Below are 6072 nucleotides of genomic sequence, written 5' to 3' on the forward strand. Positions count from 1 at the left end.
TTTAAAAAATTTGACTTTTGAAAAAATGTGAATATTGGGCGTAAATTTATAGAACTTTTTTTCTCCTTTCCAGGAACTCCAGAACTTTTTAAAAGCTATTCAGAACAACATTTCTTTTTTGATTTTGAACATTTTTGAAAAAATTTTACTTTTGGAAAAATGTGAATATTTTGCGTAAATTTGCATAAGTTTTTTTCTCCTTTTAAGCAACTCCAGAACTTTTTAAAAGCTACTCAGAACACCAATTTCTTTTAATTTTGAACATTTTTAAAAAATTTGACTTTTGAAAATATGTGAATATTGGGCGTAAATTTATAGACATTTTTTCTCCTTTTCGGGAACTTCAGAACTTTTTAAAAGCTACTCAGAACACCAATTTTTTTGATTTTGAACAGTTTTGAAAAAATTTGACTTTTTGAAAAGTGTGAATATTGGGCGTAAATTTGTAGAACTTTTTTCTCCTTTTCAGGAACTCCAGAACTTTTTAAAAGCTATTCAGAAAACTATTTTTTTTGATTTTGAACTTTTTTAAAAAATTTGACTTTTGAAAAATTGTGAATATGCGCGTAAATTTGCTGAACTTTTTTTCTACTTTTCAGGAGCTCAAGAATCTCTAAAAACCTACTCAGAACTCCATTTTTTTTGATTTTTGACATTTTTTTTTAAATTTAACTTTTGAAATAATGCGAATATTGGGAGTAAATTTGCAGAATTTTTTTCTCATTTTCAGGAACTCCAGAACTTTTTAAAAGCTACTCAGAACACCATTTTTTTTGATTTTGAATATTTTTGAACAAATTTGATTTGATTTTTGGGCGTAAATTTGCAGAACTTTTTAGCTATTTTTCAGTAAGTCCAGAACTTTTTAAAAGCTACTCAGGACACAATTTTTTTTTTGGTTTTGAATATTTTTTAAAAAATTTTACTTTTGAAGAAATGTGAATATTGGGCGTAAATTTGCAGAACCTTTTTCTCCTTTTCAGGAACACAAGAACTTTTTAAAAGCTACTCAGGACTGCAATTTTCTTTGATTTTGAACATTTTTTTTTAAATTTAACTTTTGAAATAATGTGAATATTGGGCGTAAATTTGCAGAAATTTTTTTCTACTTTCCAGGAACTCCAGAACTTTTTAAAAGCTATTCAGAACACCAATTTTTTTTTTGATTTTGAACATTTTTGAAAAAATTTAACTTTTGGAATAATGTGAATATTGGGCGTAAATTTGCAGAATTTTTTTTTCTCCTTTTCAGGAACACAAGAACTTTTTAAAAGCTACTCAGGACTGCAATTTTCTTTGATTTTGAAAATTTTTAAAAAAATTTTACTTTTGAAAAAATGTGAATATTGGGCGTAAATTTCCAGAATTTTTTTCTCCTTTTCAGGAACTCCAGAACGTTTACAAGCTATTCAGAACACCAATTTTTTTTTTGATTTTGAACATTTTTTAAAAAATTTGACTTTTTGAAAAAATGTGAATATTGGGCGTAAATTTGCAGAACTTTTTTTCTCCTTTTAAGCAACTCCAGAACTTTTTAAAAGCTACTCAGAACATCAATTTTTTTTTTGATTTTGAGCATTTTTTAAAAAATTTGACTTTTGAAAATATGTGATTATTGGACGTAAATTTGCAGAATATTTTTCTCGTTTTCAGGAACTCCATAACTTTTTAAAGGCTACTCAGAACACCAATTTTTTTTTGATTTTGAACATTTTTTAAAAAATTTGACTTTTGAAAAAATGTGAATATTGGGCGTAAATTTGCAGAACTTTTTTTCTCCTTTTAAGCAACTCCAGTATTTTTTAAAAGCTACTCAGAACATCAATTTTGTTTTTAATTTTGAGCATTTTTTAAAAAATTTGACTTTTGAAAATATGTGAATATTGGACGTAAATTTGCAGAATTTTTTTCTCGTTTTCAGGAACTCCAGAACTTTTTGAAAGCTACTCAGAACACCATTTCTTTTTTGATTCTGAACATTTTTGAAAAAATTTGACTTTTGGAAAAATGTGAATATTGGGGGTAAATTTGCAGAACTTTTTTTCTCCTTTTCGGGAACTTCAGAACTTTTTACAAGCTACTTAGAACACCTTTTTTTTTTTTGATTTTGAACATTTTTGAAAAAATTTGACTTTTGGAAAAGTGTGAATATTGGGCGTAAATTTGCAGAACTTTTTTTCTCATTTTCAGGAACCCAAGAAATTTTTCGAAGCTACTCAGAACACTAATTTTTTTTTGATTTTGAACATTTTTGAAAAAATTTTACTTTTGAAAAAATGTAAATATTGGGCGTAAATTTGCAGAACTTTTTTACTCATTTTCAGGAAATCAAGAACTTTTTAAAAGCTACTCAGAACTCCTATTTTCTTTGATTTTGAATATTTTTTTTTAAATTTAACTTTTGAATTAATGTGAATATGGGCGTAGATTTGCAAGCCTGTTTTCTCCTTTTCAGGAACTCAAGAAATTTTTAAAAGCTACTCAGAACTTCAATTTTTTTTTATTTTGAACAATTTTTCTTAAATTTAACTTTTGAAGTAATGCGAATATTGGGAGTAAATTTGCAGATTCTTCTTATCATTTTCAGGAACTCCAGAACTTTTTAAAAGCTACTCAGAACACCAATTTTTTTTGATTTTGAACATTTTTGAAAAAATTGGACTTTTGGATAAGTGTGAATATTGGGCGTAAATTTGCAGAACTTTTTTTCTTCTTTTCAGGAACTCAAGAACTTTTTAAAGGCTACTCAAAACTCCAATTTTTTTTTGATTAAGAACATTTTTTTAAAAATTTAACTTTTGAAATAATGCGAATATTGGGAGTAAATTTGCAGATTTTTTTCTCATTTTGAGGAACTCCAGAAATTTTTAAAAGCTACTCAGAACACCATTTTTTTTTTGATTTTGAACATTTTTTAAAAAATTTGACTTTTGAAAAAATGTGAATATTGGGCGTAAATTTGCAGAATTTTTTTCTCCTTTTCAGGAACTCAATAACTTTTTAAAAGCTACTCAGAACACCAATTTTCTTTGACTTTGAAATTTTTTAAAAAATTTAACTTTTGAAATAATGCGAATATAGGGAGTAAATTTGCAGATTTTTTTCTCATTTTCAGGAACTCCAGAACTTTTTAAAAGCTACTCAGAACACCAATTTTTTTTGATTTTGAACATTTTTGAAAAAATTTGACTTTTGGATAAGTGTGAATATTGGGCGTAAATTTGCAGAACTTTTTTCTCCTTTTCAGGAACTCAAGAACTTTTTAAAAGCTACTAAGAACACCAATTTTCTTTGACTTTGACATTTTTTAAAAAATTTAACTTTTGAAATAATGCGAATATTGGGAGTAAATTTGCAGATTTTTTTCTCCTTTCCAGGAACTCCAGAACTTTTTAAAAGCTATTCAGAACACCAATTTTTTTTTTTGATTTTGAACATTTTTGAAAAAATTTGACTTTTGGAATAATGTGAATATCGGGCGAAAATTTGCAGAATTTTTTTTTCTCCTTTTCAGGAACACAAGAACTTTTTAAAAGCTACTCAGAACACCAATTTTGAAATTTTTTAAAAAATTTAACTTTTGAAATAATGCGAATATTGGGAGTAAATTTGCAGATTTTTTTCTCATTTTCAGGAACTCCAGAACGTTTTAAAAGCTACTCAGAACACCAATTTTTTTTGATTTTGAACATTTTTGAAAAAATTTGACTTTTGGATAAGTGTGAATATTGGGCGTAAATTTGCAGAACTTTTTTCTCCTTTTCAGGAACTCCAGAACGTTTACAAGCTACTCAGAACACCAATTTTTTTTTGATTTTGAACATTTTTTAAAAAATTTGACTTTTTGAAAGAAATGTGAATATTGGGCGTAAATTTGCAGAACTTTTTTTCTCCTTTTAAGCAAATCCAGAACTTTTTAAACGCTACTCAGAACATCAATTTTTTTTTTGATTTTGAGAATTTTTTAAAATATTTGACTTTTGAAAATATGTGAATATTGGGAGTAAATTTGCAGATTTTTTTCTCATTTTGAGGAACTCCAGAACTTTTTAAAAGCTACTCAGAACATCAATTTTGTTTTTAATTTAGAGCATTTTTTAAAAAATTTGGCTTTTGAAAATATGTGAATATTGGACGTAAATTTGCAGAATTTTTTTCTCGTTTTCAGGAACTCCAGAACTTTTTAAAAGCTACACAGAACACCATTTCTTTTTTGATTCTGAACATTTTTGAAAAAATTTGACTTTTGGAAAAATGTGAATATTGGGGGTAAATTTGCAGAACTTTTTTTCTCCTTTTCGGGAACTTCAGAACTTTTTAAAAGCTACTTTTTTGATTTTGAACATTTTTGAAAAAATTTGACTTTTGGAAAAGTGTGAATATTGGGCGTAAATTTGCAGAACTTTTTTCTCCTTTTATGAACTCCAGAACTTTTTAAAAGCTACTCAGAACACCATTTTTTTTTGATTTTGAACATTTTTAAAAAAATTTGACTTTTGAAGAAATGTGATTATTGGGCGTAAATTAACAGAACTTTTTTCTCCTATTCATGAACTCAAGAACTTTTTAAAAGCTACTCAGAACACCATTTTTATTTTGATTTTGAACATTTGTTAAAAAATTTGACTTTTGAAAAACAGTGAATATTGGGCGTAAATTTGCAGAACTTTTTTTCTCATTTTCAGGAACTCAAGAAATTTTTCGAAGCTACTCAGCACACTAATTTTTTTTTTGATTTTGAAAATTTTTGAAAAAATTTGACTTTTGGAAAATTGTGAATATTGGGCGTAAATTTGCAGAACTTTTTTTCTCCTTTTGAGGAACTCCAGAGCTTTTTAAAAGCTACTCAGAACACCAATTTTTTTTTTTTTGATTTTGAACATTTTTGAAAAAATTTGACTTTTGGAATAATGTGAATATTGGGCGTAAATTTGAGAATTTTTTTCTCCTTTTCAGTAACTCCAGAACTTTTTAAAAGCTACTCAGAACACCATTTTTTTTTATTTTAAAAAATTTGACTTTTGAAAAAATGTGAATATTGGGCGTAAATTTGCAGAACTTTTTTACTCATTTTCAGGAAATCAAGAACTTTTTAAAAGCTACTCAGAACTCAAATTTTCTTTGATTTTGAACATTTTTTTTTTTATTTAACTTTTGAATTAATGTGAATATGGGCGTAGATTTGCAAAACTTTTTTCTCCTTTTCAGGAACTCAAGAAATTTTTAAAAGCTACTCAGAACTTCATTTTTTTTGATTTTGACCAAATTTTCTTAAATTTAACTTTTGAAGTAATGCGAATATTGGGAGTAAATTTGCAAATTTTTGTATCATTTTCAGGAACTCCTTTTTAAAAGCTACTCAGAACACCAATTTTTTTTGATTTTGAACATTTTTGAAAAAATTTGACTTTTGGATAAGTGTGAATATTGGGCGTAAATTTGCAGAACTTTTTTCTCCTTTTCAGGAACTCAAGAACTTTTTAAAAGCTACTCAGAACACCAATTTTCTTTGACTTTGACATTTTTTAAAAAATTTAACTTTTGAAATAATGCGAATATTGGGAGTAAATTTGCAGATTTTTTTCTCCTTTCCAGGAACTCCAGAACTTTTTAAAAGCTATTCAGAACATCAATTTTTTTTTTTGATTTTGAACATTTTTGAAAAAATTTGACTTTTGGAATAATGTGAATATTGGGCGAAAATTTGCAGAATTTTTTTTTCTCCTTTTCAGGAACACAAGAACTTTTTAAAAGCTACTCAGGACTGCAATTTTCTTTGATTTTGAACATTTTTTAAAAAATTTTACTTTTGAAAAAATGTGAATATTGGGCGTAAATTTCCAGAATTTTTTTCTCCTTTTCAGGAACTCCAGAACGTTTACAAGCTACTCAGAACACCAACTTTTTTTTGATTTTGAACATTTTTTAAAAAATTTGACTTTTTGAAAGAAATGTGAATATTGGGCCTAAATTTGCAGAACTTTTTTTCTCCTTTTAAGCAACTCCAGAACTTTTTAAAAGCTACTCAGAACATCAATTTTTTTTTTGATTTTGAGCATTTTTTAAAAAATT

Source organism: Eurosta solidaginis, chromosome X, assembly GCF_040869045.1.
Source record: "Eurosta solidaginis isolate ZX-2024a chromosome X, ASM4086904v1, whole genome shotgun sequence".
NCBI lineage: Eukaryota > Metazoa > Arthropoda > Insecta > Diptera > Tephritidae > Eurosta > Eurosta solidaginis.